At 38.1% G+C, this 27,731-nt stretch overlaps 1 long non-coding RNA gene across 3 annotated transcripts in view; it reads left to right on the top strand.

Annotated features, from left to right (window-relative positions):
• The window catches only part of LOC112444629 (uncharacterized), a 121,230-nt gene that overhangs the window by 80,586 nt on the left and 12,913 nt on the right, over positions 1 to 27,731 (top strand). For 2 of the 3 annotated variants that reach the window (XR_003032992.2, XR_009493162.1), the window contains exons 4-5: positions 3,560 to 3,652; positions 3,767 to 3,970. The exons of the other annotated variant lie outside the window; for it this stretch is intronic. This is a non-coding gene — a long non-coding RNA (uncharacterized lncRNA). Of the gene's footprint in view, positions 1 to 3,559; positions 3,653 to 3,766; positions 3,971 to 27,731 lie in introns of those variants that run through there. 3 annotated transcript variants of the gene reach the window in all.

Here is a 27,731-nt window from a genome sequence, read left to right as displayed (position 1 = left end):
GTATTGTGGTTGAAGATAAGCCATTTTCCCCTCTTTTTAATGGAGAAAACTAAATCAATATTGATTTTGTTTAATTAAAGCTGTGAATAAAAGTGGGATAAAAGTAACATTTCCCATATTACAAATATTATCAAGAGTACTGAGAAGGGCCAAGCATGATTTGTGTGTATCCATAAATCCAAATGGAGAGAAATTATTTGCTAATGCCTTGCCAAATGTGGAGCTTCCCAGGTGGCTCAGTGGTAAAGAATCCACCTGCCAATGCAAGAGACACAAGAGACATGGGTTTAATCCCTGGGTCGGGATCCCCTGTGTTTAATTTAGAAAAGTATTGTTTATTAAGTATTAATCCCGGAGGTCTTGAGTCAGCAAAATGCTATCTCTGTGAAAGAGAAGTGCTGAATATTTGAGGGAACAGTACTTGTGTCCCGTTCAAATTCCCATGTTGAAGCCCTAACTCCCAGTGTGATATATTAGGAGGTGGGGCCCTTGGGAGGTGATTAGATTTATGTGAGATCACAAGGGTGGGGCTTCTCAGGATGGTACTAGAATAGACATTTGCTTCATTCCTTACAAATTAAGAGGTGCAGTTATTCTCGTTGCTGAACTGAATCTATAATCTCAAGCAGTATCGGGAATTTAGTGTCTGGCCTCCTGTTCTCTCCCTTTTCACTGTCTTGTCACAGCTTCTGTCATTGTGTTGACCCTCTCTCCAGTTTTTCTTGGCCAGCACTCTGAACTTTTAACTGTATAATAGCACAGCATAAAAGTTGAAAGAGAGAGCTGCAGCTCTGTCTCAAGTTCGGGAAATTCCAGAGAAGAGCTCTGAGTGATCAGAATCTCAGCTTTGTAGCCACAGAGTGAGTGGAGCTTGAGGCATGTTAGAACGAGATGGAATGAGTGAGGAGTGAAAGCAAGTCTTCAGATGAAGATTAGGACAATATAACCAGGAGGTAGAAATAAAAGTTGGTCAGGAGTTTAAAAAAAGGAAATTATGATTTCCTAGTGTTTGCAAATACTTAACAAATATTAATTTGGGGGATTTTAAAATAAAGTTCCAGGGATTTCTTGAGAAGTCTCCAAATCATATTATAATTAAAGATATATGTTATAATTCTGATAACATATATCTTTAATAATGATAAATGATTATAATACTAAAAAATTAATCATTTTTCTGTGATAGAAATCTATGATAGAAAGTTTTGGAGTTTTTCTATTAAAATATACAGTATTAACAGATGCATGTTTTGTTATCAACAAACATTTTGTTTAGATTATAAATTTCAATATCTTGTACACATAATCAGTATCTAAATAGTATATTTCATGATAGATGGGAAGATGATTATAAAATGCCTACTAGGAGTCATTTTACAAATTGAAAAATAATATCACAAAAATTTATCACACTCCAAATGAAGTTTTAAAACATCTAAAACATTGATTGCCATATCCTTTAGTTTTGATCTTGACAAAAATTCTAGATGTAGAAAAATGCCTTCCAGTTTGCAGTAAAATTGGTTGAAATATCAAGTGTCTGAAACACATTTATTCTGGGCATTTGAATACAAATTGTTTTACATAAGCTCTTTTTTGGTTTTTTTTTTGTTTGTTTGTTTAATGATTAAGGTAAGTATTTTGTGTGCTTGCCCTGATTTTGATATTGATATTGTTTTTTGCTAATTCATATTTTAGATCAAATTTTCATCTTATGTGCACATCTTTTCTTCGCATTTCTTCTGCTAATGGGTTATAAAGAAGAATCAAATATAGCCAACATGCAAAACTGGAGAATGCCAGTGGTCATTTTTACATGCTATGCAAACACAGCAGCATTAATATATTTCGGCAAAGATAACATCTCTACACGTGGTCATGTGTCAAGGTTTCTTTTGCATCCAAACTTATTATTTCTTGGAATCCTATTTCCTGGATTAGTATGATGTATCCTTTGAGTATGAACTTGCTAATATGTATTTTATTTGCAAGAAATAATGCATTGCTCTTAGCAGCAGACAGGGTCTCAGTACACTTGAATAACATATCAGTGGCTACAAGTGAGAGGGACCGAGAGGGACTGATTACATCATGAACACATTCCTTTCCTAAGCAGTTCTTATCCTGGTTTCCAGAAATCTTGGTCATAAACCCCTACTTCTCCTGCAGCCTCTTTTTTCTTTTCTTTCTTTTTTTTTTTTTAACTCTGCTTCAACTTGACCTCTGTGGATTCTTTCAAAGCATGAACATTTATGTGTTGATAGTTCAGCTTTAATTCTCTCAGGAGAATTATAATTTCTTATTTCCTTATTTCTCAATTCATTTATTCTCAGAACTCAGGATTAGGAAGAACATAAATTTTCTAAGAGGTGTTGCTAAGGGATCCCCAGGTGAATACACTACATTTTTCTGAATCCCTTAAATACCTCATCTCAAAAAAAAAAAAATTGTTTGATTCTGAAAGATGTGATGACTTTTGATGTTACCAAGGGAGACTGTGTTCACAAAACAAGCTCATAGCTGGTTGTTCATCCTTTCTCTTCCACTAACAACCTGTCCCTTCAATCCCAATTGCTATCACTGAGGGGAAGAGCTGCTCTTTAGGGCAACTTAAGCTCAAAAGGAAATTTTATTCAATGCATGGATCTCTTCATCCTAGAGATAAAATTATGTCTATTTTATATTGTATATTTAAAACTGCTTTTGATAAAACAGCACACATTTGATCATTGACTTCTGTAAGATATGAAAATACAAGAAAAATAGGTCTAAAAGCAAGTATAAACTTTTAAAAGTAATAAAATATCTACTGTTGTTGTTGTGTTGTTTTTATTTAGTCGCTAAGTCATGTCCGACTCTTGGTGACCCCATGGACAGGAGCTTGCCAGGCTTCTCTGTCTGTGGATTTCCCAGGCGAGAATACTGAAGGGTATTGCCATTTTCTTTTCCAGAAGATCTTCCTGGCCCAGGGGTTGAACCCATGTTTCCTGCTTGGCAGGCTGGTCCTTTACCACTGAACCACCTAGGAAACTCAAAATATCTATTAGTGTCTCCTTATCTTTTATTTTGTTTCTTCTTTTATATTAGAGGATGCCACAATCTAAATGCTTGACTGAAACAGTTCTTCTAACTTGTTATGATATTATTTAACCTTTTTTCAGTTATTTCAATCATTCCTTTCTTCAAGCAATAATTAAATAGTACATTTGTTCTGCTGTTCAGCTAATCTGTGTTTTGTGCTTGATTTGTGTCTGGACTTCCAAATGGTACATTCTCTGTGATAATTTTCTTATCAGTTCAAAACAAATAGATGTTTTCAAAAGATCTTTCTCCTTTCCAAATTCAGATCTGGAGCTCTACAAACCAAAATCAGGATATGGTTACCCGGGTAACTATGATTCCATGTAGGATTCTCTTGCCTCTATATTCTTGATTTTTTTTTCTTAATCAGTAGTTAATTCCTTTAAAAAAAATCATTTTTTGGAGAATGGGCATTCCCAATAGCCCAAATGGTTTACAATTCTTATTCAATAGTTCAACCTCTGTCTTTCCTCCCGAGGAGTTAAATTGGTGTCCAGGACACAAACTAAAGACACACAGTGCTGCAGCAGAGTGAAAGGTTATATGATCAATCAACAAGCTGTTGGGAAAGGTCAGTAATATTACAATTATTAAAAAGTACATTTTCTTTGGGGATCAGAAATAAAGATCCTCAATGAAGAACTAATGAAGCTAAAGTTTGCTCTTCTCTGTTTACACATTCCAGGTACTCTCTGACCTTCAGAAATTGTACATTGTCTCAGATCCTGCACGGCAATTTTAATTTTCTTGAATTGCAGCAGAGCTATGCTCCTGTTCTATTTGTCCGTATACTTAGATTTATTAAAGTCGAATATTTCAAATATGTCTTTCCCTTCTTTTGGTTCTGCAATTTTCAGGTGGTTGTAAACACTTTTTAAAAGTAAATGAAAACAAGTAAAATGCTGAGCTTGGCTCTTAATCTCCTTTTTTTCTAGAGTTGTTATCTGAAATCAGTTACTAGCAGCTGGAAAGGTGTATAGAAATATGGGTCCAAAATGACCAATGATTATCTCTATCTGCCTGAGAGAGGTTTTAGGGATTGAACTGAAGGATCTGGAGGAGTACTTGGCATATTTCAGCATTATTTTCCTTTGGTGTTTTTTGGACCATATATTTTAAGATTTTTATATCAAGCTTTAGAGAATGCAATATATTTTTCCAACTGTTACAGCAAACATAACTTAAAATACATAAAAACACTATGGAGCACAAGTTTGAAAATCCTGCATGTAAGTGTTCAATATCATCATACTGATTAGCATTGCATACACAAAACCAGAAGAAATCTTCCTAGCTTACCAACTCAAAGAGGAAATTTTCCAGTAGATAGTTCATGAAGGCAGGACAGAATAGAAACAATTCTAGTGTGTATGTTTTGTAAAAGACAAGGTAACATAGTGAAAAACACTTTTTAAATACACTGGTAAGTAATAGAGAAATCAAGTATTTTGAGCCCAGTTCTTCCCTACATATAACAGCAGAATATACCTATATGTTTTTTTTTCCCTAAATTATCAGATTTTATGAGAACCACTGATAGACACTGATCCTAGAGAAATGGGGGAAAAAAGTTGGGATAGACATGTACACACTGCTATATGTAAAATGGACATCCAACAAGGACCTACTGTAGAGCACAGGGAAATTTTCTCAATATTATGAAGCTGTCTGGATGGGAGGGGAGTCTGGGGGGAAATGGATAAACGTACGTGTTATGGATGAATCCCTTTGCTGTCTACTTGAAACTATCACAACATTGTCAATCAGCTATACTCCAAAACAAAACTGAAAAGTTAAACAAAATTAAAAATACAAAAAATTGAAGTGAACACTGTTATTGTTCCAGCTTACTGACTTATAGCACAGGGAAGAGGAAACTTAGACTCTGGTGGATTCCTTAAATTGACAAAGCAAAGTTGAAAATCCAATGAGACAAAAATACAGGTAACAGGACAAAGTACCAGAGAAGAGAGGGCTACACAGATAAAAAGTGAATAGGGTCCCTCTCACGTATGCAGCCAAATACTAGGCAGCCCCCTCATGTACCTACGCCATATGTGTGAGGAAAATACTCAAAGTCAGGGAAAGAGCCAGAAATGTTTCAGAGGAGAGCGGTACTTGGTGCCTACAATGCTCCACAACCAGGCTGAAAACATCATAGTTTATGGGGCATTGGGTAATACACTCAGAAGTGTTTTGCTTTAGTAATGAAATAAAAAGACGCTTACTCCTTGGAAGGAAAGTTATGACCAACCTAGCAGCATATTAAAAGCAGAGACATTACTTTGCCAGGAAAGGTCCATCTAGTCAAGACTATGGTTTTTCCAGTGGTCGTGTATGGATGTGAGAGTTGGACTATAAAGAAAGCTGAGTGCCAAAGAATTGATGCTTTTGAACTGTGGTGTTGGAGAAGACTCTTGAGAGTCCTGTGGACTGCAAGGAGAGCCAACCAGTCCATCCTAAATGAAATCAGTCCTGAATGTTGATTGAAAGGACTGATGTTGAAGCTGAAATTCCAATACTTTGGCCATCTGATGTGAAGAGCTGACTCATTTGAAAAGACCCTGATGCTGGGAAAGATTGAAGGCAGGAGGCAAAGGGGACAACAGAGGATGAGATGGTTGGATGGCATCACCAACTCAATAGACATGAGTTTGAGTAAACTCCAGAAGTTGGTGATGGATAGGGAGGCCTGGCGTGCTGCAGTTCATGGGGTCACAAAGAATTGGACATGACTTAGCAACTGAACTGAACTGACTAACTGAACTGAATGGGATAAAATTTGAATGTGGAAATGCCTAGTAATGGCTTCCCTGGTACCTTGGTGGTAAAGAATCTGCCAATGGAGTTGAGTTAGATCTCTGGGTTGGGAAGATCCCCTGGAGTAGAAGTGGTAATCTACTCCAGTATTCTTGCCTGGAAAATCCCATGGTCAGAGAAGCCTCATGGGCTACAGTCTATGGAGTCACAGGACTTAGCAACTGAGCAACGACAATGCCTAGTAAGATGGATGGGAAAGGAAAAATTATTTTTTTGCCCAGTAATTTAGGAATGAAGCTCAATGATCCTTTAAGGAATATAAACAGATCCAGCTCTCAACAAGAGAAAATTCATAAAATATGGCATCAATTAAAAATTGATATATGTATAGAAACAGGAATATGCAAATTATTAAAAAGGAAACTCAATCATCAAAACTCACCCAGAACTCATGCATAGCCTAGAAATAGCAGAAAGACATATTCAGACAATTATTATAACTGTACCCTGCATATTCAAAAAATCAAGTAGAAACATGACAATATTGATACTTTTAGAAAGACCAAAATTGAACTTGAAAGGTGAAAACTAAAATATGTGAGGTGAAAAATATACTGAACAGAATTAATGGTGTGGTCAGTACAGGATTACTACTCGGTGATTTTATCCCCAGCTATTTAACTTTTCTCGTTATGGGTTTCTTTAAGCTCATGTAAAGTCTAAGGTGGCTGCTTTGCATCTGGGGCCAAAAGAAGAATAAAAGGTAAAATGGCAGAACAAGACTTGCAAACAAGCCAGCTTCCTTTAAGATTAACCACAAGCTGCACAAAACTTTTCTCCTTATATCTCATTGTCCAGAACTTAAAAAAAAATGGTTACCCATGTTTGCGCATTAGGCAAGCAAAGGTAATATTTTATTCCAAGGGAATAGCAAAATGTGTAGCTGACAACTAGAGAAAGAAAAGTGAGCTTTATGGATTTAAGAAAAAATAGAATTAGTTGCTTCAATAGGACTGATCTTTCAGTTGAAATTCTTAGTGTTTTGGGGAGGATCTATTTGTAGTATAGATTAAAGTTGAAAGGTCAAATGTAATGAGAAATAAATAGATTGTTGCCTTTTTAGATTAGAGAGAAAAGCCTTAAATTACTTGATTCAGTGATTCATGAATAGTAGACATTCAGTTAATATTTGATGAATGAATGAATAATTTCCTATAAAGCATATTCTTACTAAGCACTGAGAATTTCATTAGTGTCAATCATGATAGGCTCATGTTATTGTGCAAAACCCTTCACTTGGGATCCTCTACCATGGTTGCAAAAGATCTGGAGAAGACAAAGCACATTTCTGTTAATAAAGTTTTCCTATTTGAAATAATCCAAAGGAAACTAGTATATCTGGTTTAATGAAAAATATCGTATTTATGTTTGTTATTCTCTGCTTCTCATCTCCTCTTGAAAGCAAAATTCAGTTTGAATAGTATTAATTCAGCCACAACATGGCATTTCCCTGATAAACTTGAACTGAGGCAGAGAACATAAAAGCCTCAAGGTGCATTTTTATATAATAGGACCATGTGTTCCTTGGTTTGCAAATCTTCCTGACTTAGTGATGGTACTTCTCACAATTCCCCAGACCTTACAGACAAGTCTTAGGAATTCAGTTCTGAGAAGCAACAGTCTAGTGCATATATTTTTCTTTTGACAAATCCTTGCTCAGAGGATTTCTGAGCAAGTCTCAGAGGGATTTGTCATAATACACTCGTTCCTCTTGGGTAGATCAGTTGTGTAAGAAACTATTCCAAAGGGTATCTGTGGGACATACTTGAGAATATTCTAGTAGCAAAAAATTCAGTTTGATAGAATGCTATCAAATAAATGAGACTCGCTTAAATGTAAAAGTTAACAGAAATGTATTACAAAATCCACTTCATTGGCCCATTGGCAATCCAAAGATCACTCAATAAGCATCTAAAAAAAATTTTTTTTTCATTAAGCTGGTTTTCCCTTTCAAAGAGCTTTCTAAGAAAATCAGTAACTTTTTTTATCTGTCCTTTCTACATGCATCTTGGTATTTCAAAACAACGGGGATGTTTTTGGAACATCACTAAATGTTCCAAGACATCCACTTATTTTAAGTGATATTCTTTTGCTCATTTTACTTTCCTCACTTAGTGTAGTTTGTAAGAGAGAAGTCAGCATTTGGACGCAGAGGGTTGTGAGACTGTGCCAGTAACTAAGCTATTAGTTGTCAGTTTCAAACTAACTCTTTGTAATGCTGGGGCTAGGACTCCGCCATCTGCATTCAGTTTCTCCAGCTTCTCTCTTTTAGCCCCTGATCATCTGGAGCCCTGGAAAGAGACTCAAAACCAGGAAGAGGGAGGACATACTTCTTCCAATCACAACTTTCTTCTGGTTTTTTTTTTTGCTCCCAGTTTTAACACTGTCATTCCAGCAATACTTCACTACAACAGGAACAATTTGTTTATAGCAGCAATTAACTACAGTCTGAAGGGTTTTCTGCTTTTAACCATACTTCTGTTAATAGAACCAGCCTCACAACCCTTCAAGTAATTCAGCACCTGCCAGCTGATGTCCTTCACAGAGGTCTGTCCCCTAGCCCCTAAGGTCTCTCTTTGAACTAATAGACAACAATGCCCACCGATAAGACCTACTACTTAACGTAAGTTCAGCTCTCAGGAGTTCTCCACCAAGCTTCTTAATCTTAATAATTCCAACCTTTTCCATTTTCCTCCAGCGACTAAGGGTTGTGGCTGTGTCCTGTAGCTGTTTGTCATAGAACACCTTAGTGTTGCCTTTCAAATTTTCAGGTTTTCAATAATTGGTCAATAATTGCTTATCTTAAATTCTCTGTTAAAATAACCGATGTGATTTTTTTCTTATGACTGCACTCTAGCTAACATGCTTTGTGATCCCCAAACTTAGAATAATTACCATATTTATGGGAGTAAATGTTTTCATTTCATGATTAAAGTGTTATCTAAGACTAACTTTTTTCAAAACACTGCTTTGGCACCAAGGAGACATACATGTGTTGTGCTGGGCACTGCAAAGAATTCAGAGAATCATTAGCTATGACTTCAGCTGCAAGTGTTTAGGCACTTTTAAATTATAGAACCTGGATATGTATGTAATAATAATACATTAAGTACTTTGTGAGTATTATACAGAATGAGCTTTAGAAAAGCTCAGAGAAGGACATTAATGTCTTTGGAAATCAGAATATATCTGAAGAATTTTAATAAGGCTAAATGATAGTAGCTGAAACTTAAAAGATGTTTATAAGGGAAACTAAAAATACGGTTGATAGACATTTTGAGGCATGGGGAAAAATAACATGAACTGGGGAGAATATCAGAAGGGTTCACATAATTGCATCAATATTTGGTAGGAACAGAGACCTTGTCAAACATCATGCTGCTGCTGCTAAGTCACTTCAGTCGTGTCTGACTCTGTATGACTCCATAGACAGCAGCCCACCAGGCTCCCCTGTCCCTGGGATTCTCCAGGCAAGAACACTGGAGTGGGTTGCCATTTCTTTCTCCAATGCATGAAAGTGAAAAGTGAGAGTCAAGTCGCTCAGTCGTGTCCGACTCTTAGCGACCCCATGGACTGCAGCCCACCAGGCTCCTCCGTCCATGGGATTTTTCCAGGCAACAGTACTGGAGTGGGGTGCCATTGCCTTCTCCGTGTCAAACATCAGAGTGGGAGATAAAATTCACAGGGAAGTTTAGCGTGAGATAGTAGATCTTCAGTGACTGTTTAAGGATTTGAGGGTTTCTCAAGTAACACAGAACAATGACTGGAAGGGAGAAACAAAAATAGAATATTTTAAAGTCCTCATACCATGGATGTAATAGTATAAAAATTGAAGGTAGATTGCAATAAGTTAAAGCTATACACTGTAACTGTTTGAGAAATCACTGAAAAAAGAAAAAATAATAGAGCTAATAAACCTATGGCAGAGGTAAAAAATGGAAAAATCAAATTTGGATCTAAAAAAGATATAAAATTGAAAATGAAATAGCATATGAGATTAATAGAAAGCAATAATATGAAAAGTTTAAATCCAACTGTGCCAATAAACACATTTTAAAATAAATTGAATATGTCTATCAATTAAAAGACATAAATAATCATATTGGAAGTAAAAGTTCCAATTATATGCTGTCAACAAGAACAAATTAATTACAAATTGCAGATAGAGTTAAAGGAAAAGTATAGATAAAAAGGAAAGCTATACCATGCTTATATTTATCAAAGAATATTGGAGTGGCTATATATTTGAAAAAGTAGATTTTGGAACAAAGAATTTTATAAGGAATAAAAAGAAGCATTTTACAGTAATAAGGAATTGATTCATAAAGAGAGCATAATGATCTCAAATATTTATGCAGCTAATAATTTCATTTCAGTATATATAATATAGAATCTGATAGAACATCAAGGAGAAATACATGAAAATTCTGTACGTTTGTCAATAATGAATAGAACACTATTGACCAACTTGAGTTAATCAACATTTATAGGATTCTTCATCCCAAGACAGCAGAATATATGTTTTCTTCAAATATACATAGAACATTTACCAAGATAGATCATGTATTTGAAGATATAAAAGTCCTTATTTATTTAAAAGAGTTGAAGTCATATAAAATAGATTTTCTGAGTACAAAAAGTTAAACTAAAGAGGAATGCAAATATTTGAAAAATCTTTAGATTTTTGGAATTATAAACATATCTTGAAATAATTTATGCATCAAAGATAAATCATAAAATTATGTTTTTTGAACGGATGGGAAATATAAAATGTGACATATATATGTACATATATATGTCAAATATCTTTATATCTACATATATATGATGGTTACAAAATGTCAAGATGATTCAATGGAAGAATGGTAATCTTTTAAATAAGAATAGGATTATTTCAATATCTATTTTTAAAAAAGACTTTAACTTTTACCTCATACTACATATAAAAAGTAATTAAAAATGGATCATAGATGCAGTACATGAATTAAAAAAGAACCTCAAGAAGTTAAAAAAAAAAAGGGAAAATCTTAATCATAATGATCTTGAATGAGGCAAAGATTTCTTAAATAGGGCAGAAGAACCAGGAGACAGAGAAGGAAAATTTATAAACTGATCTTCAGTAGAATTTAAAACTCACTGTTCCAATAATTATGTGAAGAAACTGAAAAGGCATACCAAGAAGACATTATTTCAGCAAAGAGAAAATATTTGTAAGAATGCGGAAGCTGGACTTGTGTCTTGAATGTAAACTCTATCAATTCAATTTTAAAAATGAACAGTAGATTTTAAACGACACTTAACCAAGAAGGCTGAGCGCCGAAGAATTTATGCTTCTGAACTGTGGTGTTGGAGAAGACTCTTGAGAGTCCCTTGGACTGCAAGGAGATCCAACCAGTCCATTCTGAAGGAGATCAGCCCTGGGTGTTCTTTGGAAGGACTGATGCTAAAGCTGAAACTCCAGTACCTTGGCCACCTCATGCAAAGAGTTGACTCATTGGAAAAGACTCTGATGCTGGGAGGGATTGGGGGCAGGAGGAGAAGGGGATGACAGAGGATGAGATGGCTGGATGGCATCACTGACTCGATGGACATGAGTCTGAGTGAACTCCGGGAGTTGGTGATGAACAGGGAGGCCTGGCGTGCTGCAATTCATGGGGTTGCAAAGAGTTGGACATGACTGAGCAACTAAACTGACTGAACCAAGAAGATGGAAGGGTCACAAATAGCACAAAAAAATTGTTGAAAATTATTAGCAGTGGGGGAAATGCAAATCAAAACCACAGTGATACTACCATATATTCTTTTGATTTGCTGAAAATGTTGATAGCTTAATTTCTCATTGTCCCAAATGGAAATAGTACAAATATAATGCACTGGTGAATGGATAAATTCTGTTACTTTCTTACAGTAGAATTAAGTTCAGTTCAGTTGCTTGCTATGCTATGCTATGCTATGCTAAGTCGCTTCAGTTGTGTCTGACTCTGTGCAACCCCATAGACAGCAGCCCACCAGGCTCCGCCATCCCTGGGATTCTCCAGGCAAGAATACTGGAGTGGGTGGCCATTTCCTTCTCCAACTCTTTGTAACCCCATGGTCTGCAGCACACCAAGCTTCCCTGTCTATCATCAACTCCCAGAGCTTGCTCAAACTCGTGTCCATCAAGTCAGTAATGCCATCCAACCATCTCGTCCTTTATCAGTCCCTTATCCTCCTGCCTTCAATCTTTCCCAGCATCAGGCTCTTTTCAGTGAGTCAGTTCTTCACATCAGGTGGCCAAAGTATTGGAGCTTCAGCTTCAGCATCGGTCCTTCCAATGAATATTCAGGACTGATTTCCTTCAGCATTGACTGGTTGGATCTCCTTGCAGTCCAAGGGATTCTCAAGCATTGTCTCCAAAACCACAATTCAAAAGCATCAATTCTTCGGTGGTCAGCTTTCTTTATAGTCCAACTCACATCCAACAAGACCACTGGAAAAATCATAGCTTTGACTAGATGGACCTTTGTTAGCCAAGTAGTGTCTCTGCTTTGTAATACGCTCTCTAGGCTGGTAATAGCTTTTCTTCCAAGGAGCAAGCATCTTTTAATTTCATGGCTGCAGTCACCATCTGCAGTGATTTTGGAGCCCAAGAAAATAAAGTCTGTCACTGTTTCCATTGCTTCCCCATCTATTTGCCATGAAAGTGATGGGACCAGATGCCATGATCTTTGTTTTCTGAATGTTGAGTTTTAAGCCACCTTTTTCACTCTCCTCTTTGACTTGCATCAAGAGGTTCTTTAGTTCTTCTTCACTTTCTGCCATAGGGTGGTATCATCTGCACATCTGAGGTTATTAATATTTCTCCTACCAATTGTGATTTCAGCTTGTGCTTAGTCCAGCCCAGCATTTCACATGATGTACTCTGCATATAAGTTGAATAAGCAGGGTGACAATATACAGGCTTGATGTACTCCTTTTCCAATTTGGAACCAGTCCCTTGTCCCATGTCCAGTTCTAACAGTAGCTTCTTGACCTGCATACAGATTTCTCAGGAGGCAGGTCAGATGGTCTGGTATTCCCATCTATTTCAGAATTTTCCACAGTTTCTTGTGATCCACACAGTCAAAGGCTTTGGCATATCAATGAAGCAGAAGTAGATGTTTTTCTGGGACTCTCTTGCTTTTTCAAAGATCCAACGAATGTTGGCAATCTGATCTTTGGTTCTGCTGCCTTTTCTAAATCCAGCTTGAACATCTGGAAGTTCATGGTTCATATACTGTTGAAGCCTGGCTTGGAGAATTTTGAGCATTACTTTGCTAGCGTGTGGGATGAGTGCAATTGTGTATTGTTTGAACATTCTTTGGCCTTGCCTTTCTTAGGGATTGGAATGAAAACTGATCTTTTCCAGTCTTGTGGCCACTGCTGAGTTTTCCAAATTTGCTGCCATATTGAGTGCAGCACTTTCACAGCATCATCTTTTAGGATTTGAAATAGCTCCACTGGAATTCCATCACCTCCACTAGCTTTGTTCGTAGTAATACTTCCTTAGGCCCACTTGACTTCGCATGCCAGGATATCTGGATCTAGGTGAATGGTCACACCATCGTGTTTATCTGGGTCAGGAAGATCTTTTTTGTATAGTCTTCTCCATAGTCTTCTGCATAGTCTTCTGTGCTTTTGTTAGGTCCGTACCATTTCTGTCCTTCATTGAGCCTATCTGTGCATGAAATGTTCCCTTGGTATGTCTAATTTTCTTGAAGAGATCTCTAGTCTTTCCCATTCTATTTTTTCCCTCTATTTCTTTGCATTGATCACTGAGGAAGTTTTTCTTATCTCTCCTTGCTATTCTTTGAAACTCTGCATTCAAATGGGTGTATCTTTCCTTTTCTCCTTTGCCTTAAGCTTCTCTTCTTTGCTCAGCTATTTGTAAGTCCTCCTCAGACTGCCATTTTGCTTTTTTGCATTTCTTCTTCTTGGGGATGGTCTTGATTCCTGCCTCCTGTACAATGTCATGAACCTCCATCCATAGTTCTTCAAGCACTCTATCAGATCTAATCCCTTGAAACTATTTGTCACATCCACTGTATAATCATAAGGGATTTGATTTAGTCATACCTGAATGGCCTAGTGGTTTTCCTTACTTTCTTCAGTTGTAATCTGATTTGGCAATAAGGAGTTCATGATCTGAGCCATAGTCAGGTCCCAGTCTTATTTTTATTGACCAAATAGAGCTTCTCCATCTCTGGCTGCAAACAATATAAACAGTCTGATTTCAGTATTGACCATCTGGTGATATCCATGTGTAGAGTCTTCTCTTGTGTTGTTGGAAGAGAATGTTTGCCATAACCAGTACATTGTCTTGGCAAAACTATGTTAGCCTTTGCCCTGCTTCATTTTGTACTCCAAGGCAAAATTTGCCTGTTACTTCAGGTATCTCTTGACTTCCTACTTTTGCATTCCAGTCCCCTATGAAGAAAAAGACATCTTCTTTGGGTGTTAGCTCTAGAAGGTCTTGTGGGTCTTCATCGAAATGTTCAACTTCAGCTTCTTCAGCATCACTGGTTGGGGCATAGACTTGGATTCCTGTGATATCGAATGGTTTGCCTTGGAAATGAACAGAGATCATTCTGTCACTTTTGAGATTGCATCCAACAACTGCATTCTGGACTCTTTTTTTGACTATGAGGGCTCCTTCATTTCTTTTAAGGGATTCTTGCCCACAGTAATAGATATAATGGTCAACCAAGTTAAATTCATCCATTCCCATCCATTTTAGTTCACTGATTTCTAAAATGTCTATGTTCAGTCTTGCCATCTCCTGTTTGACCATTTCCAATTTACCTTGATTCATGGACCTAACATTCCAGGTTCCTATGCAATATTGCTCTTTACAACTTTGGACTTTCCTTCCATCACCAGTCATATCCACAACTGGGTATTGTTTTTGCTTTGGCTCCGTCTCTTCATTCTCTCTGGAGTTATTTCTCCACTGTTTTCCAGTAGCATATGGGGCACCTACCGACCTGGGGAGTCCGTCTTTCAGTGTCATATCTTTTTGCCTTTTCATACTCTTCATGGAGCTCTCAAGGCAAGAATGCTGAAGTGGTTTGTCATCCCTTCTCCTGTGTACCACATTTTGTCAGAACTCTCCACCATGACCCATCTGTTTTGGGTGGCCCTACATGGCATGGCTCATAGTTTCTTTGAGTTACCCAAGGCTGTGGTCTATATGATCAATTTGATTAGTTTTCTGTGATTGTGGTTTTCATTTTGTGTGTCCTCTGATGGATAAGGATAAGAGGCTTACAGAAGCTTCCTGATGGGAGAGACTGACTGAGGGGGAAACTGGGTCTTATTCTAACAGGCCATGCTCAGTAAATCTTTAATCCAATTTTCTGTTGATGGTTGGGGCTGTGTTCCCTCCTGTTCTTTGACCTGTGTCCAAACTATGGTGGAGGTAATGAAGATAATGGTGACCTCCTTCAAAAGGTCCTATGCAAGCACTGCTGCACTCAATTCCCATGACCCTGAACCAGGCCATTGCTGACCCATGCCTCCACTGGAGACTCCTGGACACTCACGGGCAAATCTGGGTCAGTCTTTTGTGGGAGCACTGCTTCTTTGTCCTGGGTCCCGGTGTGCACAAGCTTTTATTTGTGCCCCCCAGCAGTCTGTTTCCCCAGTCCTGTTTCAGTTCTGGTGACTCTATGGTGGAGTTAATGGCAACCTCCTCCAAGAGGGCTTATGCCATACCCAGGTCTGTGGCACCCAGAGCCACTGTTGACCCATACCTCCACAGGAGACACTCAAACACTCAAAGGCAGGTCTGGTTCAGTCTCTGTGAGGTCTCCTGGTTTGCCCAAGGTTTTGTTTGAGCCCTCCAAGCATCTCTGGTGGTTATGGAAAGTGAAAAGAAAGTGAAGTTGCTCAGTCATGTTTGACTCTGCAACCCCATGGACTGTAGCCTATCAGGCTTCCCTGTCCATGGGATTCTCCAGGCAAAAATATTGGAGTAGGTATAGTGGTTGATTCTAAACATGATTTTGCCCCTCCTACACTCTTGCTGGGGCTTCTCCTTTGCCCTTGGATGTAGGGTATCTTTCTTTGGTGGGATCCAACATTCTCCTGTGAAGAAAGCTGAACATTGAGGAATTGATGCTTTTGAACTGTGGTGTTGGAGAAGACTCTTGAGAGTCCCTTGGACTGCAAGGAGATCCAGCCAGTCCATCCTAAAGGAGATCAGTCCTGGGTGTTCATTGGAAGGACTGATGATGAGGCTGAAACTCCAATACTTTGGCCACCTCATGTGAAGAGTTGACTCATTGGAAAAGACCCTAATGCTGGGGGGGTTGGGAGCAGGAGGAGAAGGGGACGACAGAGAATGAGATGGCTGGGTGGCATCACTGACTCAATGCACATGAGTTTGGGTAAACTCCGGGAGTTGGTGATAGACAGGGAGGCCTGGCGTGCTGCGATTCATGGGGTCGCAATGAGTCAGACACAACTGAGCAACTGAATTGACTGAACATTCTCCTGTTAATGGTTGTTTGACCGTAAGTTGTAATTTTGGAGCTGTCGCAAGGGAAGTTGAGCACACGTCCTTCTATTTCGCAATCTTGTATACACTATATACTGTGGAATACTACTCAGAAATAAAAGAGGAAGCTATTGATATGAATGTTTCAAAACCATTATGCTAAGAAATAGAAGCTAGACAAAGAAAGAAAGAGTAAAACATAATGTAGACTTAATTTTAGAAAATGCAAACTACAGTGGTTCCTTAAAAATGAAGATGGGGAGAGAGAGAGATTACAAAGAGCATGAGAAACTCTTAGTGCTGGTGGACACACCAGTTATCTTGACTATGGTGATGGTTTTATAAACAGATGTATTTCAAGCTTTATGGAATTCTATGCATTAAATACGTACAGTTTATTATATATCCAGTTGATCTCCATAAACAGTTAAAATAAAAATCCAAGTCTATATATATATATATATATATATATATATTTTTTTTTTTTTTATCCTCCCCACAACAAAGAAGAGGAATAGTTGAGATACAGCAAAACTCTTTGGGCAAAGAGAATGCCAGTTTTTTGGAGACAGTCATGTAAATTATCTGATAATTCAGAAACATAAGAAGAAATTCCTCATGACTATGGTGCCCTGGCTCAGGGGCCATACACGGTATAGCATCATGAAACTTAAAAAAATACACCACTCCTAATCCATGCAATTCATACTGTGAGCCAAAGGAGAAATTTATTTTGGTACATTTTTTTAAAAAGGTTAAATGTTAATGTTTTTAAAGACTGTCTCTTATATGAAGTAAGCAGTCAAGACAGTTGAAGATTTGTTCATACAAAGTGAATTTAGTCAAAGACCTCAAGGTGCTTCTTTCCACTGAAGATAACACAAGGAGAAAAATGAGATTTAGGTGATAGTAAAGGTGTTAGAAATGCCAGTAGGAAAAAAAAGTCTTTGAAGGTGAGCATCATAAAACACTATTTTTCAAGATAATTGTGAACCATTACTGGATATTATAATTTTATAATGCACTCGCATTTCTTGTTCCTGTCTTGAAGTAAAAAATGTTCTACTATTTACTCATTCCAAGATAGAAATACTAAGATGGTTAAAATTTTATATTTTGCATAGTTCTTAAACACTTGTTGGCTCAGACATGCTCTCAGAAAGGCAAGGGTTTAAATTAGTATTTCTTAAACTTCTTTGATCGTAAAAGTCCTCTGGAGTGCTTCTTTAATAATCAGTTTCCCAAGTCCCTTTTATGGGGTTCTGGTTAGTAGTTCAGGGACTGAAAATCTATAATCAACTTTGCAGGTGATCTAGTGACTGTTCAAAATTCAGAAACACAGAACTGAAGCAAAGATGGCTTATTCTGTTCCCAGGTGGCCTTTGAAGTTGAACATGTCTAGGTCTTTATTATAGTGGAACGTACATTCTTCAAATTAGGTATTACTAGTCTAACATTTCTAACAAACAACTAATGGACAAATTAGTTTTAATAACTGAATAGCTGAAAGAAAACATTGATAATTCCCTTCTTAGAATGCCATGGTGAAAGAGTATCAAATCTATGGAGTATCTAGGTATCTACCTAAATTTGAATCCAAATTCTATAAATTGCTGTCACTGACTCAATGGACATGAGTTTGGATAAACTCCGGGAGTTGGTGATGGACAGGGAGGCCTGGCATGCTGCAGTTCATGGGGTTGCAAAGAGTCGGACACGACTGAGCGACTGAACTGAAACTTGGCAAAGCTTTAAAGTCCATGTTATATACTTGGATATATGTACATGTACCTACCATAAACATTGTATAAATTTTACAAACACAATATATAGAATATCTGTATGTTATATATACCTATAGTAAGTTTTACATAATATATATACACAATATATACATTAGACATTCTACAACATATAAAATATTTATAATGTGGCTTCCCTGGTAGCTCAGTGGTAAAGAATCTGCCTGCCAATGCAGGAGACACAGGTTCGATCTCTGGTCAGGAAGATCCCTTGGAGAAGGAAATGGCAACCAACTCTAGTATTCTGGCCTGGGAAATCCCATGGACAGAGGAGCCTGGCAGGCTACAATCCACGGGGTAGCAAAAGGTTGGACATAATGACAAAACACTTACATGTTATATATGTGCACTGTATATTATAATATATTAGATATATATGTATTATATATCTTATATAACATAGATATATAAAGTATATAATAGGTTTCTTATAAATATTTTATATATTATATAATATATACAGTGTATGAGTATTATGTAAGTATTATTTAATATATGATACATTATACATATGTATCTTCTTTGTCATGAATGCAATCATTAGATTGCATTAGATGACCTTGTGAAAGTTCTTTTAAAGCATAAGTTTTCATATAAATTTAAAGTGATAATAGTCAAACCCTTCTTTTTATGTTCTTCCAACCTATGTTAATTAGTGATATTTTCTAAGAAGAATGTAGCTGATTATTTGAATGTAGTTGTCAGCTGTCATCATATTTGATTATCTTTTTTTTTTTTTTTTTGGACAGTCCTGATGCTTGAATCTTATTCATTCTGTCCAATTACAGTGAGAAAACTCTTTGCCCTCTCACTTGTATAGCTGAAGTAATTCATATTACAGTTGATACATTTCAATTGACTTTCCTCCCTGACGGACCATTCAGATAGTCTGTTTCCATCTGCTTCCCAGTGGCCCAGATGGTGAAGAATCTGCCTACAATGCAGGAGACCCAGGTTCAATCCCTGTGTTGGGAAGATCCCCTGGAGAAGGGAATGGCTACCCATTCCAGTATTCTTGCCTGAAGAAGCCCATGGACAGAGCAACCTGGCGGGCTATGGCTCATGGGGTCACAAAGAGTCAGACACTACTGATCAGGGAACACTCTATCTCTTCTAGTAACACTGGCCTCTTTATTACTTTGCTTGAACTACAGCGGTAGTGTTTTTGCGAGGGATTTCTTGTACTTTCTTTCTTATACATTTCTTATTATTTCCTAAGAGCTTTTCTTCCCTCCCTGTCATCCATCTCCCATCTGTCCTCTATTCCTGCTGTTGTTTCTTGTCTTTGGGTCTAGTAAAATCCTTTATTTTTCTATTTTAATTAAAGAAAGAGATACATAGTCTTCATTATTCAATTATACATACTTTTAAAGAAGATGTTAAATACTCATTTTTATGATTACAGCACCACACAGCAACTTCCATGACTCCTGGGACAATCAAATTCACACTCATCATTCAGCATACCCTCTGAGAATAAAGAAGTGACAAAGCTCTGCATCTGATGATACATTACAAGCTGTTCTCAGTCAACAAGATTTGCTGTCCCCACTTAAGCCCCTTGCTGTCCTCAAAGGGCTTTTTTTTTCCATTTGGAGGTTTTACACTTGTCAGTTGTAGGAGTTCATGCCCTGACTTTTTCTCCTTTGACTATTATTGGCAGGTCACTCATCTCTAGTGGTTACTCTGACAATGGATGAAAAACAATGGATTAATGGCTTTCTAGGAATATTTCTCCAGAGAAGGCGATGGCACCCCACTCCAGTACTCTTGCCTGGAAAATCCCATGGATGGAGGAGCCTGGTAGGCTGCAGACCACAGGGTCACTAAGAGTCAGACAGGACTGAGCGACTTCACTTTCACTTTTCACTTTCATGCATTTGAGAAGGAAATGGCAACCCACTCCAGTGTTCTTGCCTGGAGAGTCCCGGTGATGGCGGAGCCTGGTGGGCTGCCATCTATGGGGTCGCACAGAGTCGGACACGACTGAAGTGACTTAGCAGCAGCAGTAGCAGGAATATTTCTTGGACATAACTAATCCCGGCCTTTGGTTTTTACACCTCTTGTACCAGTGCCATTGTTTCCTGCTAAATTTCTATTCTATCAGGCTTTGAAAGAACCCTCAGTTTATCTTCCTATTTCAGTACAACTAAATTACCTGCTTCTCTGCAACCCGAAAAGTGTTTTCCTTTTACTCCTTTCCTCAAATGGATTTTTTGAATAAAAAAAAAAATCAAGCCATAAGCCCTATTTGGATCTTGATGTATTATCATTTGGAGTTCATTAACTCATTGTCTACCACAGGAAAGACATTTCAATAAATCAAGAAGTAACAATTTGAGTAAGGGAGAAAACTAGAATTCTCTTCTGCAAGAGTAATTCATAGATATAATTACTTCTGGTTCAATATCTGTATTAGCCAGGAGTTTGCTAACTTCAGTAATAAACAATCCTAACATCTCAGCAGCTTAAAAAAAAAAACAAATTGACTCACTCAAAAAGGACAGTGGAGATGCCTGTGTTTGAGGCAATCTCCTTGGAATTTCTATTCTAAATGTGGGAGAGCTAGAATCCAGGCTGTCTTCCATCTCACGCAATCCCAACCCTTCAAAACCTTGAGAACCTCTTCTGTATCCTCTGCATTTGATTGATTGATAGACAAAGAACAGGGGAGCATCTTAAGGGTAAAATTGATTGTGGCCCTCCAGGGGCATTCGAACGTTTCTGAGCATTCCATTGGCACTGACTAGTTCCTGGCTCCAAATGATGCAAGTGGTAGAAATCCTGTCTTCCTGCATGCCCATAGCATTCATGAACATTGTCTCTGTCACAATTACATTTCACTTTTCATCACTATGGGTATTCTGCCGTAGCTTTGTGGGCTGATACTTGGCTTCTACTTTTCCTGCTTCACTGGTTAGCTGGGAGACCTTTAGGTTCTAGAGCTCTGTTGCTGTTGTTTCCTCACTAAGTTATGTCCAGACTGCGATCCCACGCACTCGCACTGTAGCCTGCCAGGCTCCTCTTTCCATGGGAGTTCCCAAGAAAGAATACTGGAGTGGGTTGCCATTTCCTGCTCCATCTAGAACTCTATGAGTCCCAGTTTTTTTTTTAAGGAAGTGGAGTCCTAAACAGTCCTAACAGTCCTAAAGAGGCGTTGTTGACGTATGGCAGAGGCCATCACATTTTTGTAAAGTAATTTTCCTCCAATTAATATAAATAATGAAATTGAGAAAAATAAAAAGAAATAAAGAAGAATTGTGAGGATCAAATATAGCAATGAGTAGGAAAGTGCTTCAGGTGCAAACGCTTTGGATAAAAGTGGATTGCTACTAATATATATTGCCAGTTTGTTGATTTCTGTAGGGGAAGGAAAGTGGAGATTAAATAATGTCTCAAGACTCACAGACAAGCCAATCAGGTGGTCCAGAGGTTAAGACTCCATGCTTCCAATTCAAGGGGCACAGTTTTGATCCCTGGTCAGGGAACGATATCCCACATGCCATGCGGTAAGGGCCAAAAAAAAAAAAAAAAGCCAGTCACCTTCTGATCAAAATATTAGAAGACTTCCTACCCTATCCCATACAATGACCCAATGCCACGTATTGTAAAAATCTAATTTATACTCAAAAGTAAGAAGGCAGCAGGAAGTCATTAGATTAATTGGGAACAAGGAAATTATCTTCCATATCTTTCCTTATATAATTCTATCATACATTGGATTGAATACCCTCAGCAGCTGTTGTTTAGTCACTCAGTCATGTCCAACTCTTTGTGACCCCATGGACTGCAGCACGCCAGGCTGTCCTGTCCTTCACCATCTCTCAGAGCTTGCTCAAAGTCATGTCCATTGAGTTGGTGGTGCCATCCAACCATCTCATCCTCTGTCATCCCCTTCTCCTCCTGCCTTCAATCTTTCCCAGCATCAGAGTCTTTTCCAATGAGTCAGTTCTTCACATCAGGTGGCCAAAGTATTGGAGCTTCAGCTTTAGCATCAGTCCTTCCAATGGATATTCAGGGTTGATTTCCTTTAGGATTGACTGATTTGATATCCTTACTGTCTAAGGGACTCTCAAGAGTCTTCTCCAATACCACAGTTTGAAAGCATCAATTCTTTGGCACTCAGTCTTCTTTATGGTCCAACTCTCACATCTGTACATGACTACTGGAAAAACCATAGCTTTGACTATACGGACATGTGTCAGCAAAGTGATGTCTCTGGTTTTTACTACACTGTCGAGGTTTGTCATAACTTTTCTTCTAAGGAGCAACTGTTTTTTAATTTTGTCATTGCAGTCACCATCCTCAGTGATTTTGGAGCCCAAGAAAACAAAATCTGTCACTGTTTCCACTTTTTCTTCATCTTTTTGTCTTGAAGTGATGGGACTGTTTGCCATGATCTTCATTTTTTGAATGTTGAGTTTTAAGCTAGGTTTTTCACTCTCTTCTTTCACTTTCATCATGACCCTCAGTAGAACAATATACAAACATGACACATTTCTAAATTTTAAAAATAATTGTTGTCACCTTAGTGTTGTCTATTCCCCATCCTTCCCTTCTCTAGGGCAAAAAATATGGAGTGGCTGGAAGAAATAATAGGAAAGCATATTAGAGCTGTCTGTGATGAGTGTTTGTTCCCTCTAAGATTTTTAGTCCCTTCCAGTGATTTATTTTCCAATTCATCTTTATGTTGCATTATTTGAGGGTAAATACTCAATCCCAGTTGGGCTTCCAGTGGTGCTAGTGGTAAAGAACTTGCTTCCCAAGGCAGGAGACTTAAGAGATGTGAGCTCGACCCCTGGGTCAGGAAGATCCCCTGGAGGAGAGCATAGCAACCCAATCCTTTATTCTTGCCTGGGGAATCCCATGGACAGAGGAGCCTGGCGGGCTATAGTCCATGGAGTTGCAAAGAGTCAGACACGACTTAGTGACTGAGTACGCAGGGTGCATGCAATATATCAGAAGGAACTGAGTCACTTCAGTTGTTGGAGTAGAGAGAAATTGTGTGAGTTATTCAGACACAGCCATGTATTTAAAACTTGTGCTTTCCTGACATTTGTTTGTCAGAACATTGAGCTAAGTATTACTTGCTTCGAATAATCTAGAGTTTGCAAAGACATATTATTCATTTAAATAGCTTGAGCCTTGTCCTGTGGTAGATATGGTTTGGTTAAAGTATATGCCCATGCAGTAATGATGAAAATGTAAGCAATTCCATGGATAAACATGCTTAAAATAAACAGGAAAAAAGCTGGCCATTGCTGACAATAAAGGCGATGCATCTGTAAATTTACTGCATAATTCTGTCCTAGTTACAACAATGTACAGCAATGATGAGCAAGGCTGCTTTTCAGAAACAAATTTATTACTTCTGGTCGCTCTTCTATTGCTTTCAATAAGAAATGCCAAAATAACTGTGATTTAAAAATGCTATCAGCTGATTTGAGTGCTCAATAGATTCAGTGCATTATAATAAAACTTGCCTCTAAGTGTTGTACTTCGGGGAAAACACTGTATGGACTTAAATCCTCTAGTTTGGCTCCACGTTTCTGCAGATGTATTTTCTGCGGACCACTGGTAGTCAGTTTGGGGTTTCTTATCTGCATATTCATAAGGCTGTCAAACAGCTTGCAGAGAGTTTTTACTTCATTATCCCATTTTAAATATTAGGACTTGCTAATGTTCAATTAGGATGTGAGAGTTGGACTGTGAAGAAAGCTGAGCCCCGAAGAATCAATGCTTTTGAACTGTGGTGTTGGAGAAGACTCTTGAGGGTCCCTTGGACTGCAAGGAGATCCAACCAGTCCATTCTAAAGGAGATCAGCCCTGGATTTTCTTTGGAAGGAATGATGCTTAAGCTGAAACTCCAATACTTTGTCCACCTCATGCGAAGAGTTGACTCATTGGAAAAGACTCTAATGCTGGGAGGGATTGGGGGCAGGAGGAGAAGGGGACAATGGAGGATGAGATGGCTGGATGGCATCACCGACTTGATGGACATGAGTTTGAGTGAACTCCAGGAGTTGGTGATGGACAGGGAGGCCTGGCGTGCTGCAATTCATGGGCTTGCAAAGAGTTGGACATGACTAAGTGACTGAACTGAACTGAACTGAGTGTTCAATTTATGCAAATCTTAAGTTGGGCTCAAATCCTTTCTCTGATGTGAGTCATGATTTTTCTGCAACACAACCCAGAGACTACACAACAGCTGGAACATAGGCCTGCCTTTGTATTAATACCTGTACCTCAGGATTCCTCTAGCCATTGAGAAGTTGGGGAACCGACACCCTTCCAAGAACAGGTCAAGGACTTAACCATGACCCCGTTTCACTGAGGAATGAGAAAACATAGGCAGCAGGTAGTGCAACTAGCCCCCTTGCTATGAACCCTTCAGACTGAATTTCCATCATGCCAAAGTACTGGCTTTCTTTTTTTTTTATGCAGACCATTTTTAAAGTCTTTATTAAATTTGTTGCAATACTGTTTCTGTTGTTTATTTTCTGGTTAATTGGCTGGGAGGCATGTGCGATCTTACCCTGAACAGGGATTGAACCCACACCTCCTACATTAGAAGGTGAAGTTTCAACCACTGGACCACGAGGGAAATCCCCCAAACACTCTTAAATATACACTTTTTAACTGTAAAGAGCTTATATGTGTGTGCATGGGTGATTGTGTGTGTGTGTAAGACCATCTCAATTATCGTGAAATTGTCATAGTCTTTTGAGAGTCATACTCTGTCTTTTGAATTTGAATTCATTGCTGATGTTTTAACTTATCCAATGGTGGGAACTGTAGGATTGGACACACTTCTATTAGGGAAAAATTGTAATCATCTCTGGTAGCTTCCGGTTTGCCAGAACATTTCAGAGTTAGTTCAGTTCAATTCAGTTCAGCTCAGTCGTGTCTGACTCTTTGCAACCCCATGGAGTGCAGCATGCCAGGCTTCCCTGTCCATTACCAACTCCCAGAGCATGCTCAAACTCATGTCCATCGAATTGGTGATGCCATCCAACCATCTCATCCTCTATCATCCCCTTCTCCTCCTGGCTTCAATCTTTCCCAGCATCAGGGTCTTTTCCAATGAGTCAGTTCTTCGCATCAGGTAGCCAAAGTATTGGAGTCTCAACTTCAGCATCAGTCCTTCCAATGAATAATCAGGACTGATTTCCTTTAGCATTGACCAGTTGGATCTCCTTGCAGTCCAAGGGATTCTCAAGAGTCTTCTCCAACACCACAGTTCAAAAGCATCAATTCTTCAGTGCTCAGCTTTCTTTATGGTCCAACTCTCACATCCATACCTGGCTACTGGAAAAACCATAGCTTTGACTAGATGGATCTTTGTGAGCAAAGTAATGTGTCTGCTTTTTAATATGCTGTCTGGTTTGGTCATAGCTTTTCCCCCAAGGAGCAAGCGTCTTTTAATTTCATGGCTGCAGTCACCATCTGCAGTGATTTTGGAGCCCAAAATAATGAAGTCTGTCACTGTTTCCATTGTTTCCCCATCTATTTGCCATGAAGTGATGGGACTGGATTTCATGATATTAGTTTTCTGAATGTTGATTTTTAAGCCAACTTTTTCACTCTCCTCTTTCACTTTCATCAAGAGGCTCTTTAGTTCTTCTTCGCTTTCTGCCGTAAGGGAGGAATCCGAGGACAAATAATCCAAGAGTCATTTCAGAGTCAGAGGATAAATAATCCAAGGTTTGGAAATGATAGGCCAATTTAGAAAGCAATTGAGGTTAATGGCTGAAGGACTGATTACTCATAGGAAACTATGAGTATTTTAACCTATCCAAGTAAAAGGGAATTTGGTTTGTGTGTGTGTGTTTACCTGCCAAGGCTATTGGTTTTCAAAGATGAATGCTATCTGATCCAAGTTAAACTTCCTATTTCATGTCAGGACTTCTGAAATCTTTTTCCACTCCCAAGGGTGCCCTCATCATCCAAAGAAAATAATGTGTTATTTTCTTAGTTAGTTAAGTGTGAATTATGTGTGATCAACTCCATCACTTCCCAAGCCATTCTTATTTTAAATTAATATCTTTATTAATGTGGTTATAATTTTCCTGAGTGCAAAATTGGCTCTTCAAAGATAGAAGCTAAATGAGAAGTGCTTAGGAAAAAATAGACATCGATTTGTTGGGGTTTTAGAAGTGGAACTTTATGCATAAGCAAAGAATCTGATAAGATAATGTCTGATGACCCTACGAAATTTGAGATGCTACTGGAATTGCAACTAGTTTGAAGAGTATGGGTGAAAGGACTTTGGGAGCTAAATGTAACAGACATGATTTTTATTTCATTCTGCTGCTGCTGCTGCTAAGTCGCTTCAGTTGTGTCTGGCTCTGTGCGACCCCATGGACTGCAGCCTACCAGGCTCCTCTGTCCATGGGATTCTCCAGGCAAGAACACTGGAGTGGGTTGCCATTTCCTTCTCCAATATTTCATTCTATGGGCCTCAAATAGTAACCCCTTTTCTTACTTATGAATGAGCTGGATGTTCAGTTATGCAATTGATTTTTACAGTAAACATGCTCTTATCTATGTAAACAAAAGGTACCATTGTTTAAAATTCCTTCTAGATAACATTTGACATTACTAGGGATGATTTAGTCAGTAATAGAGACTTGGAAAGTGTTCAAGGTTTATGGGGGCTGAGTTAGATCCATACATCTAAGATGTCTAGAGGAAGATGGTCTAGATAGAGATAGTATTCAAAGAATGGTTGAACGGACAGATAAAAGCATAAAGCTGAAGAAACAGTGAATTATGTAAAGTGCATTATATATATTATTTAGCAATGATAGATTTATTATTATGTATATCATTTAGCAATGATAGATGGTTAAAAGATTTAAAAGAAGATGAATCCAAGGTCAAAAATAACGAAGAAGAGAAAAACAATAGAAAATTTGTTACAAGATAGAGGAGTCAAAGTGGTTCAACATTAGGATCATAAAAATATATTGGAAGCATATACATGACATCAAATGTGTCATATACAGTCGGTGACCAGAGAGCTCAAAAATACAGAATTCTACAACACTGGGTTCAAAAAAACATTAATTTTTCCAGTGCACTCTTTGCTCTGAAGTGCCACTCTTTGACTTAATTTGTTCAAAAATCCCTGTGCATTAAATATTTCCCATGAAAACAGTTCCAATGAGTAAACTGTTCCCTATAAGATTATGTGTTGCCTCTCCACTCCAGTTTCATTATAGTTCTCTGGTATGATATCCCTTTTGAACAAAAATATGTTGGTATTGGATTAGATTGGATCTGGCAGCTAACTAAAGGGAAAGGTTGTAGGCCAACTTATTGGCTGCTGTAGTACTTTCCAGATTTTAGACAGTTGAGAATTAAAGCCATTCTCTGTGTTGCTTTAATGGATATACAACTGAAGTGCAGTCAACATGATAATAAGTACATGAGCATTGTGAAAATAATCTTTTAGATTATTACAGAGTCCAAAAGTCCAAAGGCTACAGTGGGATGTCACTCAAGAATGT

The sequence above is a fragment of the Bos taurus genome, chromosome 27, assembly GCF_002263795.3.
Source record: "Bos taurus isolate L1 Dominette 01449 registration number 42190680 breed Hereford chromosome 27, ARS-UCD2.0, whole genome shotgun sequence".
NCBI classification, from domain to species: domain Eukaryota; kingdom Metazoa; phylum Chordata; class Mammalia; order Artiodactyla; family Bovidae; genus Bos; species Bos taurus.
The sequence above is the reverse complement of the archived record's forward strand: the minus strand, read 5'-3'. Positions and strand labels throughout refer to the sequence as shown.